General features: G+C 43.4%; 1 long non-coding RNA gene across 1 annotated transcript; it reads right to left on the reverse strand.

The window, feature by feature from the left end:
• Positions 1 to 491: 491 nt before the first annotated feature.
• Positions 492 to 14,733, reverse strand: LOC116574167. The gene is made up of 4 exons (XR_004279139.1): positions 14,462 to 14,733; positions 11,788 to 11,844; positions 11,051 to 11,134; positions 492 to 871 (listed from the first exon to the last, which is right to left on the reverse strand). It is a non-coding gene; the product is annotated as an uncharacterized LOC116574167 (long non-coding RNA).
• Positions 14,734 to 15,565: the final 832 nt, after the last annotated feature.

The raw sequence follows: 15,565 nt of genomic DNA on the forward strand, positions 1-15,565 counted from the left end.
GTTTACAGTAGAAAAACATCAGTTTCTTTGGGAAAGTAGAAAGTAGAAAAATAAGAGACAGTGAGGGCCTCTTGACTTTTCCTTTGCTCAGGCCTACTTTACCCCTTTATATTCATTTGCTGGTCTCTATAGATATTTGAGATTGAGATTTTTTAAGTGACGTATTTTAACATGTCTATCCACATTGAGCCATTCAACCAAGGGGAAAAAAAATAAAGTTTGAGGATTAAACAGATTGGATAGAAAAATTAGTAAGAAAACAAGAGGTGGGAGAGTCATTTTATATATAGCAAAATATGTATGTATAGTTCTAATATTTCCCCCCCCAAGAAAAGAAAAGAGAAAAGAAAAGAAAAAAACAGCATGAAAAGTGCTATGAAAGAGCAGAGGTGGAGGAATGTGGTCCCTCGATGCAGAGGGGAGTCTGGAGGAAGGACTGACAACGTAACTCTTAAGCCAAGCCTTGAAGGATGAGAGAGATTTTTCTTGGCAGAGAGAATTTTATTACTTCATGATGAAGCCTGAGAGTAAATGTTGGAACTTTGACTTATTCTTTCCCATTTCCATTTTTTTTCTTCTTGTGGCATCCATTACAATTTTCCACACTTAAATCCTCATACAGAGGGGACAGCATCACATGGATATGTGGAATCCAGCAATATTGGGTCAATCAGTCAGGCCCAGTAGAATCATTTCCATTAGAATTTAAAGCTGACGAACTTGTGGGTATAGAAAGAGCCCTGTGGTTGGGCTGTGGCACTGCTTCCTCCTCCCTTTGCTGACTTTGAGTGGGATGAAACTTCTCGGTCTCAGCTTCCTATTCTGTATGTTGTAGATGGAAAAAGTTCATCTCTCGTGTCTGGCAAAGCTGCTAGGGGAGTTTAAAGGAAAAGTATATGAAAATCCATTTCGTCTTTGACATATTTTTCAAATATGAGGTGTGATCCTGAAAAGCGTCCAGCATAGAAACGGACACACAGAAGGTCCTTGAGGTGTTTTTTTAAAAATACATTTTTTGTTTGCTTCAGAATACTTGGAATTCTACAGAAAATTTGCAAAGAGAGTTCAGAGTATTCCCCTATACCCCTCATCCAATATCAGTTTTCTGCTAATGTTTTCATCTTACGTACTGTGGTACATTTGTCAAACTAAGAAATCAACATTGGCACCTCAGCATTAACTAAACCCGAGATTTATTTGGATTTCTGCTAATATGCCTTTTCTGTTCAGGATCCCTTCCAGGAGACCATATTGACTTAGTCACGTGTCTCCTTTGTCTTCTCTGGTCTTTGACAATTACTCAGTCTTCCTCATTTTATTTTTTTATAACCTTGGCAGTTTTGAGGAGCATTAATCAGCTATTTTGTAGAATTTTCCCCAATCTGAGTTGGTCTGTGGTGTATTTGGGGGAAGACTATACAGAGGTGAAGTGCCCTCTCCTCACATCATATCAGGAGTATCTGGTATCCACTCGTCACTGGTGATGTTCACCGTGGTCACCTGAATAAAGTGATGTAGGCCGGCCCTCTCCCACTGCAAATTATTATTTTTTTTCCCATCCCATACACTATTGGAGTCACTGAATCTAGCCTGCCCTCAAAGGAGTGAGAGAAGGGATAAATTCCACATCTCGGATAGGGGTGGGAGTGTGTCGATGTATATGGTTTGTAGTTCTTGAGGAAACTTCCTATTTTTTGAATCATCAAATAATAGAAACAATGTGAGATTAATTTTTTATTCCTTTTATTCTTGTTACTGAACCTCTGGTACGAACGCTATGATTAGACTTTTAGCCAATCGGCAGACACTGGGTGAGGGAACGAAGAGGCACTAAAGACCTACAAAATTCACAAACGAGAAAATAAGCCTCTTTATGCCTGAGCATTAACTATAATTCCAGCCACTTCAGTGCCAAGGAGCCAAGCTTCCTAGTGTGGCAAAAGCCTTACTCCCGGGTCACCAGCAGATGGCACGATTGAGTAAGAGCCAGGAGGGTTGCCTTGCTGCCGTGCCTTTGCCTCAACAGTCAAGTCCCTGTAGACCAAAGAAAAGGTGCGCTTGCTAAACCCATTATTTTAATTTTGCCCCGGAAGGATTTTAATTTTAATAATAAATTTAAATTTTATTAATTAAATTTTAATAACAAAAATGGCATTATTTGGTTTCTGAAAACTTATCCGGATAAAATGGTATCTGTGGTTTCTACAGCTATTCTAAAGTCTCAAGTCTATTTTCGTGGTAACAATCTCTTCATGTGTTTGTAGTCAGATGTCAGGCTCTATTCTCACAGCAGTCAACAATGTGAAGAATGAGAAGGCCATAGATGTTTTTGCAGACTCGTATGCTTTGTATTTTATCCATTAATTATAATTAATGGATAAAATATTAGGTCATTAATTGTTATTAGTTAGGACTTACATAAATCAGGAAGCACTATACCACTTTGACGCTGATGCTATTTAATAAGGATTTGGAGATGTTATCGACATGCCTTCCCTATAGAACCCAGATATGTATGTCCCCACTAAGCCAGATTGTCATGATAGACTCAGAGGTGGGGGAGGAAAAAGGAAAGAGAGAAGGAGGGCATGGCGTAGAATCGGACTTGCTTAGAGGTAAGAAAATAGACACACACACAGAATCTAGCTTTGGGGGGCTTCAGCCTCAGATTTCCCGAGTTGAAAGAAAATGTGTATTTCTACAACATCCCCAGTGTTCAATTTTCATTAATTTAATGTTAAAGTACCAAAGATTATTTCCATTGGAAAACTTTTGAGGGCTGCCATTTTGTGCTATTTTATATCCCACACTGGTTGAATTTTATAGAGTATCAAAGTCGGGATACATTTTGACAAGTTTATTTATATGAAAAACTTGGTCAAAATCTGTCTTCTCTTTTGAAAGAAAGCCTGGAAAACATAACAGATTGTGTATTGAAAATCCTATTTAAAAAGAAATTTCACTGTAGTTTTTATATAGCAATCCATCTTAAAAAGGCAGACCTTTTTTTTTGTAGGTTCGAATGTGTTGGGTTATTTGTTACTGAGAGAATTCTAAGAGTAGAAAAGAAGTCTCACTAAAATAATAGCTTTGATCACTTCTATTTATTGAGCAGGGACTATGTGGTTGGCACTGTGGTCAGTACTTTACATATATTATCTCATTTAGTCTTTAGAGTAACACTATGGGAAGGTATTATTATTTCCATTTTACAGATGAGCAAATTGAGTTTTAGATGGACTAAATAACCTACTTATCCAAGAGAAGAGACCAGTAGTAGCTGAGCCCAGAATCTGCCTGTTCTAAACTGTACACAGGCCTTCCTCCCCATAGGAGGCTTTTCTTTTCTTTTCTTCTCTTTTCTTTAAGATTTTATTTATCTGAGAGAGAGAGAGCACCAGAAAAAGGGCAGAGGGAAAGGGACAGAATCTCAAGCAGACTCCCTGCCGAGTGTAGAGCCCAATGCAGGGCTTGATCTCATGACCCTGAGATGATGACCTGAGCCAAAATCAGGAGCCTGACACTTAACTGACTGAGCCACCAGGCGCCGCTCCCCCCATAGGACGTATTTCTATGGCTAAATCGAATTCAGATCAGTCCTGCCTTGGTGGCAGCAAGTCATTATGCTATACTTTATGTTTCTATTTACCTTTATTATACAACAACATTTAATCCAAGACACTCTGGAAAACATCTAGACCAAAATCAATACCAAAACAAAAACAAAAGCCCTTTTCTCTTTACTATAAAAGAAGAAAGGCAGTTGGATTTAGGTCCATTGTCCTTTGTTATGACCTCTAAAAAGGGTCCTGTCCTGGTCTTTGCATGCTCCTTGGCAAACACATGTACCCTGAAATTCATCATAAAAGGGTAGGTCAGTCTTTTATTGTAGGTTTGAACAGGTTGGATTTTTTTTGTTGTTACTTAATGAATTCTAAGATGGCAGAAGAGAAATTTTACAGAATCTGTCTAGGGAAGGAAATGATTCAAAACTGATGGCTTAGATTGACTGACCACATTGGAAAGCTTGACATCAGGTTGTTCTGACATTACCCAGGCCTGATGAGTGCAACTGAATGGCTATTAAGACTTCAGGGTGTTATATTTAAATGTATATTTAAGTGTATACAAGTAAGTGTAGGAACAAGAATGAGGAAAAAGTTAATCCCTGGCAGAGCGGTGCCAACTTTTCACCTATATAGCTGCGGAGTTTGGTGAGTCCTTGAGAAGTTTACTTCATATAGTTCCGGCTAACAAGTTACAGCAGAACATTTCCAGATACTGGCCTGATAGACTACTGATAGTCCTGTTCTCGGTCTCATTCCAAAACCATAACGATGTGGTTGTTTTTTTGTTTTGTTTTGTTTTTTTTTACCCTGAGGAGAAAACAACAGATGATCAGCTCTTCCATTTTACACTGTGTAAGTTCCTCAAGATCAAGGGCCAATTTAGCAGCTAAACCGAACCCAGAACTGTGTGTTCCTGACTTCAACCCCTGTGTTTAGATCTCCTGCTGGAGTCTGTGCCTCTCCCTTTTCTGCCTCTTCACAGACCAAAATGAAGGTGATAAGCATCCATCAAAACCCAGATGTGTATTCTCTGTCTCTTCTGTTTAACGTAAAGTCTCCTCTGAATCCAGGAAGCCCCATCTTTCCTTTCTTCACTGCACCGTGATTGTTTCCTAAGCAACACTCAGGGTCAGACAAGGCTGTTGGATCAAAAGAAGGTGGTAAGTGAAGACTTAAAGTTTAGCAAGTGAGTACATTATACATAATTTCTTTTCTTTTAAGATTTATTTATTCATTAGAGAGAGAGAGAGAGAGTATGAGAAGGGGGAGGGAGCCCCATGCGGGACTTGATCTCAGGACTCCGGGATCATGACTTGAGCCAAAGGCAGTCACTTAACCAACTCAGCACCCAAGTGCTCCCATTATACATAATTCCAGATTAGGCATGATGGCCAGGAAAGAAACCATGGCTATGTATGAAAAAAACCAAAGAAGAAAAAGAATTGCCTCGTCGGGGAGTTGACAGCCAAGAGAGAATCTGGGCTACTCCTGGCTTAATGCCATTTTCAATATACCTATAACCAAACCCTGTCTGCTCCCACGTTAATGTGTGAGGAGTGGAGACAATGGGATGCTAATCCATTTCTAGCAGAAAAGTCATACATACTTGGGGGACAATCTAACTCACCCATACGTATCCTAGAAGAAAAACTGCTGAAGATCCAATCTCTGGTTTGCTGTCTTTCTGCCACTAGGAGGCCTCTGGTATAAAGAAATAAAACCTAACATTCAGGAAAATCACATTCTAACACAGACCATTAATTCAAGATCTACCCCTGACTAAAATGAGTAAGTTAATTGATTCATTTCACCTCAGGCAAGTGGTTAGAGGACAGAGAAGGGGCTGATGAGGCAAAGCCATGGCCTTGGTAAATGGGCCATGACACAGCTGACATCTGAGACCTAGTCACTCAAGATCCAGACTCTGAATTTGAACTCAGGTCTTTGGCTCCTTATGGAGTGCTCTTTACACAGCTGGATACTCTGGGTTTTGATTTTGATAGAAGCTGGCTCTGATTCTTCTTGGAAAAGATACATTTTTTTTTTTTTAAAGGCAACAGTGTGGTGTACCCTATATATTCTTCCTGAAACCACTCATGTGGGCTTTTAATTTTAATATTTTGGCTCAAAGTGTCTTTAAGAAGATATGGAGCTCATGGTAAATCGATGAAAAGTTGTTTTTAAAACAATGTCTTTTGGAACATGGTCTAATAATACACTTTAAATAAGCTTGTCTTATTTTTTAAAAAGCAGACTGAGGGGCACCTGGGTGGCTCAGTGTGTTAAGCCTCTTCTTTGGGCTTAGGTCATGATCCCAGGGTCCTGGGATTGAGCCCCACATCGGGCTCTCAGTGGAGAGTCTGCTTCTCCTTCTCCCTCTGCCTGCCAGCTCTGCCTACTTGTGCTATCTCTCAGTCAAATAAATAAATAAATAATATATATATATTTTAAAAGCAGACCGAGGTTTGAACCAGTGAACACCAGAGGAAGGTGCAAATCTAAGTCCCTGAGCAAGAGAAATTTTTTTTAATTGGGTCCCAAGGAGGGGGGATTATCACAGTGCCTCTGGCCATGATCTCCCCCAGAGAACAAACACCAGTAGGACAATGGAGAAAGCCGAAATACTCAAACAATAAAGAGAAGAGACTTAAGTTTCCAAGGGCAAGCTGAAAAAGAGGAGCTATGTGGTTCAGAAAAAGTTTGGGGAGCAGGAAGGGGCAAATGAAGGGGGTGTCCAGGAAGAGGGACCCAACTATCTACAGCCAAGATGGCTGTAACCCCTGGGAAGCTTCCCACTGCAGGGGGCTTTGGGATTAGGAGGCCCAATATTTCATTTGTTTGCAGGGCTAAAATGAAACCCCATCCCTGGTTGTCCCAGAGCCTTTAAAAACACTGTCACCTAATGGAGATAAAGACGTAGAGGTCTTTCACCACTTGGGGCTACATACACTTGGGGTGAGACAGGTGTGTGACCCACCACTTAGCAAGAAAAAACAAGAGGGTCCCCAAGCAATCTGCAGAAATAGGTAGAGCCTTCACCACATATGGCTTTCAGCTATTACAGAAGGGTTCGAGAAAAGGTTGGCCCCAGGACACTGAAAGGGAATAGAAAAGAATCTAGTAGAACTTCAGAGCAGATCTGGACTATTTTCTACAAGATTCCTGACTCATGGATATGCTCTTTGAGTGGACACCTATTATGTTGCAGTTCTCGAGGTTTTGAAATGCATGTTCCCTTCAGGGACAACTCTGACCCTTCCCTACTCTGATCTGAAATACGCTTCTCCATAAGCTTTTCTGTCCAATGGGTTGGATTTAGTCATTCTGTGTTTCAGAGACCTCATTCGATTGATAACTGCCTTCTGCTTCTATTAAGCATTTTAATTCTGGAAGTGATCTGGGTTATTTGAGGCAGATCAGGAGTACACAGATAAGCCCAATGAAAAGAGTCCCTCAGTCATACCATAAATAATTGCTTATCTGTGACAACAGTAAAAACTTTACCTGCAACAATAAAGGAGTGGCTGATGTGGTTAATATATTCGTAGATACTGAAGGATTTCACATTCTGAAATTTCGGTTGTTGTAGAATGGAAATGTTTCCAAAGGACATCCTAAAATTTAGTACCTTTAAAAAAACAAAAGATGTATAATGTAGTCTTTTTTAAAAGATTTATTCATTTGAGAGAGAGAGAGCACGAGTGGGAAGGGCAAAGGGAGAGCGAGAGAGAGAATCTCAAGCAGACTCCGTGCTGAGCGGGAAGCCTGATGTGCAACCTGATCCCACGACCCCTGAGGTCATGACCTGAGCCGAAACCAAGAGTCAGATGCTTAACCGACTGAGCCACCCAGGCGCCCCTATCATCTTTTTTGATGATATGATGGTATCCTATCAATCATGGTAACAGGTATTTTTTTATCAAGTGTTTATTCAGCACTTCCTGATCATTTCATTGATGAGTAGGGTCCCTCACCCTAAGTAGCATGAGATGATGAACACCTGACACCTGGCACCGGCTGGACAAGATGGCAGAAGTTTATTGGTCAATCAACATACAGGCTGGGGGAGGAGGATCCTACCAGGTGGGGTGCGGGCCACACTGGGCTATACCTGGGAGCAGACTGAACCAGCAGGGACAGTGGGAGGCAAGGCTTGAAGTAAGGAGAGGGGGAAGTGCCCTGGGTTCCCGCAGGAGGATGCGATTATCTTGTTTGAATAATTCTGTGGGCTGGGAGGGAGCTGAGAGCCGTTAGGTTGAGGACCCCATGAGGTGCAGCTGGTTTGGCTAACAGAGAAGCTGGTCAAGAGAGCAACTTCTCCTTCTGGGTGTGAGGCACATCTCTCAAGAGTACAGGACTCACAGGATCTGTCAAGAGTACAGGACTCATAGGGGCGCCTGGGTGGCTCAGTGGGTTAAAACCTCTGCCTTCAGCTCAGGTCATGATCCCAGGGTCCTGACATTGAACCCCGCATCAGGCTCTCTGCTCAGCAGGGAGCCTGCTTCCTCCTCTCGCTCTCTCTGCCTGCCTCTCTGACTTGTGATCAGTCGGTCAAATAAATAAATACAATCTTTAAAAAAAAAAAAAAAAGGAGTACAGGACTCACAGCCAGGTCTTTGAGGCCTACCGAGGCTCCAAGATATCAACGCAGCCCATGAAATTTTAGGCCCGACACTGTAAGCACCTGCTATGTGCTTGAAAGGCTGAGGAAGGCAGGCCTTGAGGAGCTCACGATCGGGTCTGGGGTACGCATTCACAACCAAATAATGATAATGCATTGCTGTCAGCTCTGTAGTAGAAGAGGTATACATTGGTTGGAAGCATGGAGGAAGGCCTGGCTGATTGAGCACTTGGAAAAGGCATCATATCAAACATCAGTTATGATAGCGGGTTGTTACTGCAGGAGCTGACCGAGGGCTGGGAAACACAGCCCTCCTTTCCCTGCACGGAGCGAAGGCCCTTTGACTGCGAGTGCTTCCTAGTTGACCTGTCCTTTTCCTGGCACACAACTCCTCCCGGAGTAATGACTGAGCCGTCGGGTCTCTATTTTCCCAGCCCTCACCAGACATGGCAAGAACGCCGTGCCTGTGCCTTCGCGGTAGAGGACACAGAAGTCCTATTCACCCCTCTCTCCCCGGAAACGAAGCAAGACAAATAAAACCCAAACTGAGCCGTTGTCTTCTACTTCTCTCCGCCTTCCCCTGCCTCTGTTGCTCTCCTTCCCACTTCCTCTCGTGCCCTCTTCCTCCTCCTTCTCTCTCCTCCCTCCCCACTGCTATTGGTACCCCCACCAACACTTCTAATGTCTGTCTGCTGAAATGGTTGACGCTGTAGACGGCTCTTAATTCTATTTTTATTCTTGGGTCTTCTGCTGCTTGTCACCTCGCCCACGTTCTTCAGCTTTTAACCCCCAGGGACATTGATCTTTGGAAGGCGTGAGTAGCCAAACAGCGTTCTCCCTTCATCCACACGTGTACACGTACTCGAGCTGGCAAGTCAACCAGACACCATCGTTGACAGTTCAGCTCACGGCTGACTGCTGAAGTCAGCTCCTGTCTTTTCTCCGGACCCCGTCAGTACAGACCCGGTGTTGCTGCCGTTATTGGTCACAGAATAGTCATATTTCATTAGTATTTCAACATGCTTAGGTTCAGTTCGTGATGTTCCTATTAGGATCTCTGACATGGGGCCAATAAAGAGTGCATCTCTTCCCTGATGCAATCTGGACAAATGAAGGGGGAAAAGTGGCAGATGGAGACCAAAAGATCATGGCTATTACTAATGGAGGTTAAAGGGAAGGATGCAGCTTAGTGAGGGGCAAACGGGCCTGCTAAGTGGGCCCCAAGCTCAGCAGATTTGCCAGCTCTCCCAGGCTCTGCCTTTCTCTCTCTTGCCCTATGTGGGACATTCACCCAGGAGAGAAGGGCGGCCCTAACCGAGCACACAAAGAGGGTTCCCCTCCCCCACCAGCCTCCAATTACCCCAGCTGCTTGGATGAGTGGAGAGAGACCAGGTGCATTTGAGAAAAATTTCTCCTGAGGAAAAAAAACCTAGAAAAATGGGGGAAAAGCATGTCTCCTCTACCATTTCACAATGGCTGTAATGTGAAATTATGTACTTCAGGAAAACCAGAGTTTGTTAACTTCTCTGTGTTATAATACTAAGTTGACTGTTTAAGTTTTGGTTTCCTTCTCTTAGATCACTCTATTAGTATATTTAATACTCGCAATGCATCTTATTGGGATGAAGGGAGGATTTACAAATTTAAAATGCTGCAGAAACACATCTTTGTGAATTTTCTCAGAAGGTATCACTGATTGGCAGCAAATATTATCACAAAAAAAATTCTTATCTCTTTCTATAGAACTCATTATACTCCTCTTTCTACATGTTCTGGGAAAATTTTAAAAACCCATAAGACATGGTCATAACACTGAAAAAGTCCGAGATAATTTTTGATACAAAAAGAAAAAAAGAAGAATTTAAAAGTAGCAAACGCATGACATTGATTCAATATTAAACATAATCATGTACTACTTGAAATTGCTTACTGGGCCATTTAGCAAAAAATATATATAATGTATTATGGACATTTTCCATTTTGATGGCTTAATGTGAAATATTTGCTATGTAAAGTGCGATTTAACACTTCACATTTTTTGCTTCTTATGAATAAGTTATTGATTTAAAATTTGTATGCTGCTTTAATTCATAAAAGAATAATATAGAGAAATTATATGGCACTTTAGATTGCCAAAGTAGTTTGCAAACTTTAAATGAATAATGCAGACAGCACTCCTGGGAGCAGACCATGGACTCTATGTACCTTATTTCCATGAGAGTTCTTGAGGAATACAGTCATACAAATCACTATGTTTAGAAATCGTACATAACAAGACACAATTTCTACAGAAGACAGGCCTTGAGTCTATCAAACACATGACAGAAAGCTCATAGAAAATGAAATAGGCAACCTCCTTTAATAGGATGTTAGGGCAGCTATGGTAAATGTATGCATAACCATGTACGCGAGAGAAAGAGTATTCTAAAAGCAATCCATGATCTCACTCCGAGACTACTTGAAATGGAGACCAGGAAACCTGAGAGTTCACTTGTCTTGTGAGATTTTCTTTCCCCCCTCTATACAAGATGGACACAATGCAGTAAAATACCATAGCAATACTCATTTAAATTTGTCTTGAGAAGAGATTTATGGGGCATTGGGTGGCTTAGCTGGTAAAGTCTGTCTTTGCCTCAGGTCATGATCCTGGGGCCCTGGGATGGAGCCCCGCCTTGGGCTTCCTGCTCAGCGGGGAGTCTGCTTCTCCCTCTGCCCCTCCAACCCTTATGCGTGTGTGTGCACATGCACTCTCTCTCTAATAAAGAAACAAACTCTTCAAAAAGAGAGAGAAAGATTCATGAGGGGCAAGGGTAGTTCAGGAATGTACAGAGGAAAGAAGCAGCCAAAAGAATGAACTTACCATGCTCTCCAATTGTTTACTTTACATCCTCTGTCCTGAGCACCGTGATGAGTTTTCAGCTAGCAGAGCCTCTCTTCAGTGCCTCTGTGGAGGAACAAATGACATATTCTGATACAGAACTGATCAGCTCTAGCCCGGAAGCAGTTGAAGAAATCTCTCTTCCCGGGCTCTATTTAGTATTTAGAGCCTGGCTTTTGTTATGCCCTAATTCTCTTTTACACACTATACCTTCCCGCATCTCTCTCTTGCTGGCCTGTATTCAGAGGTCCTTCTCGTGGCAGGTCATTTGATAATGCTGAGAATTTCGGTCTTTCTTAAATTTCTCAAGGTTAGGACTTTAAGGGGAGCTATTTTGTAAACTGTGTTCATGGCTATTCCTGTTTCTCTCACCAGACTTTAAGAAGAGTCCAATACATGCCATAGACAATGCATGCCCACTGTAGCCACCGTTTGCCAGAGAAAGAATGGTGCCCCAGCACTCTTTCTTTCTTCTGCTTCATGGCCTCTCACCCTGTGTCTAATCCACCTTCCCATGGTGCCGGCTTCTGGACTGCAAGAGAACAGGTCATTTCAGTAGTCTAGTGGGCGCTTGTTTGTTGCCAGTAACAGAGGCTTAAACAGGTAAGGGTGTCTGGGGATAACAGAGCAGCCTAGTGAAAAGACCAAGCATCCAGACTCTTGGCGCCATTTTACTCCATCGTTCTTAGTGTGTTGGCTTTTGTCATCATCCTTCTCACCTCATGGCTGAAGAATGGCTTCTGTGCTTCTAGGTGCCATCACATCTGTTTTCAAGGCTGGAAGAAAGAGGAAGAGGATGGGGCGGCAGGGAGCGGGGTGGGGGGGGGGAGGGGAGAGGTGCGGCACCACTCCACTTTCATCGATGGCCAGCACCGTCACATGGCCACTCAGACATCAAGTGAGGCTGGGGAATGGAGATTTTAGCTTTCACTACTTCTGTAAGTGATAGAAGAAGAGGGTTAGAAATGGGCATTTTATGAGCCGAACTGTAGCTTTTATCACAAACATCAACTGAAGAGGTCCCTTTCCAACCTCTCCCCTAGAGTCAGAAGTGATTGATTCCATGGCGTTTCCTCTATCCCGCTATCCTACTTCCTCCCTAATTTTACATAGCACACCCTATTTGTTTAAAAATTAAAGACGCGCTCTGTAGGCTGCACAGGAACAAGGATCATAATCACAATGATATTGATTTGTTCATTAATTCTTCCAGTTAATGTTCAATTATTGAGTAGTTATCTTTAACTGCGAAGCTCTCAGGTACCATGCTGGGTTTCCTGTCATTGAGCATATGTCTTATCTGGATGGTACTTCATCGATTAGGAATGCTTTCAGCTACTACAAGCAGAAGATTCAAATAACAGTGATTTAAACCATATTAACAATCTATAATTTACTTTTAAAAATTTCAAAAGGAGGTGTGTAGCTCCACCTGGGATTCTGTCTCTGATTCTCCTCATGGTTGTCAGAAGGCTGCCACAGCTTCAAACACCTCATCCTTCAAGAATGTGTCTGAAGACAGCTGTTCTCCTTTATCAGAGAATGCAATCTTCCCTGAGGCTTCCTCAGTAGACTCATTAGCTAAAGAGATCACGTGATTGCCACTAGCTTTAAGGATGTTGGAAGGGAGGTATTTACCTAGGGAACAAGGACAAGGAGTTGGGACTTAATCTTGGATAGCCAACCAAGGGCATTGTCAGATGCTTTACAGCCTCCTCATCTCATCTTGTGACTCAACAAGACCACTCTCCAAATGTACTAGAAACTCAAACCTGGAGTAAGAGGTACATGCCACCTCTGCTATGTGGGAACTTCTGGCTGGGAGATAATTTAAAGATCCTTTGAAGGTGCAAATTTAATACAAGGGTTTTAAAGATATTACAATGCATTTTGCCTATAAAGTATACACACAGCAACCCAAGGTGTAATTCGGAAGATTTTATAGTTTGGGACATAATTACATGGTGGAATGAGAAGGGAAATCAGGATACATGGATTCTAGGCTCAGCTTTGGTTAGCACACCAGAAGGATTCTGAGCCCCCGCTTCCTCATCTGTTAAACGCACTTAAGCAAAATCAGATGACTCCCAGACTCCTTCTCAAATATATGAATACTTCTATGATTATGATGCTAGAAGTCATGAGCTAGGACAATGTTAAAAACCGTCTATTACAGGTGCGCCTAGGTGGCTCAGTCAGCTGAGCATTGCTCAGCACAGAGTCTGCTTGAAAGTCTCTCTCTCCCTCTCCCTCTGCCCTTCCCCTGCCCCCTCCTTCACTAAATTAAAATTTATAAAACCGCCCATTACAGGCTCTTTTTACAAATGAGAGAACTCAGGCTCAGAAAGGTCACCATTTGTCCAAATGCATTCATCTAATTTAGAAATTTAAGTCCTACTGCATAATGTACTATGCTTTCACAAATAATTGATATATACATCCTAATAAATCTTTTATTATTTATTATTATATAAATAAATAATAAAAGATTTATTAATTATTAATAAATCTTTTAAAAATTCAACCTCTTCCTCTATCTTCTTTTTCATTTTAGGCGGAATCTCTCCAGTAGCATTTTGTTCTATTTAATAGGATGCAGATAATGAGTTGTTTCGTTTTATTTTATTTTAAAGATTTTATGTATTTATTTGACAGAGAGAGTACAAGCAGGGGGAGTGGCAGGCAGAGGGAGGAGAAGCAGGCTCCCCGCTGAGCAGGGGGAGCTTGATGTGGGATTCAAACCCAGGACCCCAGGACCACAGCTGGAGCCAAAGGTAGTTGCTCAACCAACTGAGCCACCCAGGCACCCATGAGGTATTTTAAAGCCCGCATTTTAGCTGTAAGCTCTAGGACAAATCTCATGACTGTAATTTTGTCTTTATATGGTTCTATCTTCTGCCTTCACATTATATATCTGAAGGCTCTGGGTAATAGCTACCGGCGTGGCACTAACTGGAAGTCAGACCCATCATTTGAGCCATCCCAGAGCTAAGTAACCAGTGATTTGTACGAGACAATTTAAATCACTTGAATCAGGGATTCTGAACCTGGGATTTCAGGGATGAGCTACAGGGGAACAGGGAACCACCTGACATTTCACTGAAACAGGTTTTCTTAACCTTAGCACTATTTACTTTTTGGGTTGAGTAATTCTGAGAGGTTGTCCTGTGCATTGCAAGGTGTTTAGCGGCACCCCTGGCCTCTAACCACTAGATGCTAGTAGAGCCCCCCCTCCTCATGATAATCAAAACCCAAGAGATTACTCAAGTCCTTTCAATATGATAATGAGAGAACGTATATCTCCAGCTGTAGTTGCAGGAAGCATGTCCACCATTATGGCTAACTGAAATGATGCAGTTTGAAAATTTACTATGAAATATTATATATACCTACCCATTTATTACTTCTAACTCCTTTGAAAAAGCACTTCACAGACTATCCCGGGAAGTATCTGCTTCACATACTGCTATTCCTACATGGCGGGGTTCTTCAAATATGGTCTTCAACAGAGACGCCCACAGTCCTCTACTGAATGTAGCTCTCAACTTCCAAAGAGGTGAGTGAGAAGGGCAAGCTAAGACAGAAATCTAATGGTACTGATTCCAAGAGTGATTGGTTGGAGAGATGGAAGGGAAGGGCAGGAGGGGAGGAGGGCGGAGAGGGAGAGGGAAAGAGAGGCAGAAAGAGAAAGAGAAAAAAGAAAAGAGAGAGGGAGGGAGAGTTAAAGAGGGAGAGAATACAATGGCTTGAAAGAGTTTCCCAGAAAGGGTATCTCTGGGGAGAGGCTTGCTCGCTGGAAGTCTCCCCCTGCCTTCTCCCTGGCCTGTCTGGAAAGACGCTTGCCAGACAGAATCCCCGAGCTTAGGCTTCCCGTTCTTATCTCTCAGTCCACACTGGCTTTTCTCACTCCTTCCAAAGTGACTCCAACCCAAGGACCTCCTCAAAGCTCCAAAGGGTCACTTTGTCCAGTGTTGAGGCGCTCCTTTTCATCTGCATCTCCGGTAGGAAACGGGCGCTTAAGCCGCAAACCCCAGCCCCAGAAAGGCAACCAGGGAACTTGTCTGGTCTTCGCAGTCCCTCGGGAGCACGGAGAAGACCGGCAACTTTCTCCCCCACTTCTGGGTCTGCATGCCTCCCCGCCCTCCCCTCTTGGCAGGAGCCTAGAGGGGAGGGCGGCGGGGTGGGGGGCTCGGCTGCGGGAGCAGCCAGAGCTGCGCCCCCCCCCCCCCCGGGACGAGGACGGGGGACTCCCGGGTCCCGGTCGGCCGCGGCGCGTCCGCGTTCCGCCGGCCGTGGGTCCCCGGGCGCGAGGGGAGGGGACAAGAGAAAAGAGGAGGGCCGGGCCGCCGAGGGGAGGAGGCGGTGCGTGCCTCGCCTGCCAAAGGGAGCTCTGTTTCTCTGCGTGAGAGCCCGGGCGCCCCGCGCGTGGCCACCGCGCTCCGTCCGAGCCACCGCCGGAGAGCGCGGGCAGCGGGGGCTCCGCGGGTGGCGGCGCAG

The sequence above is a fragment of the Mustela erminea genome, chromosome 15 (assembly GCF_009829155.1).
Source record: "Mustela erminea isolate mMusErm1 chromosome 15, mMusErm1.Pri, whole genome shotgun sequence".
Taxonomy (NCBI): Eukaryota; Metazoa; Chordata; class Mammalia; order Carnivora; family Mustelidae; genus Mustela; species Mustela erminea.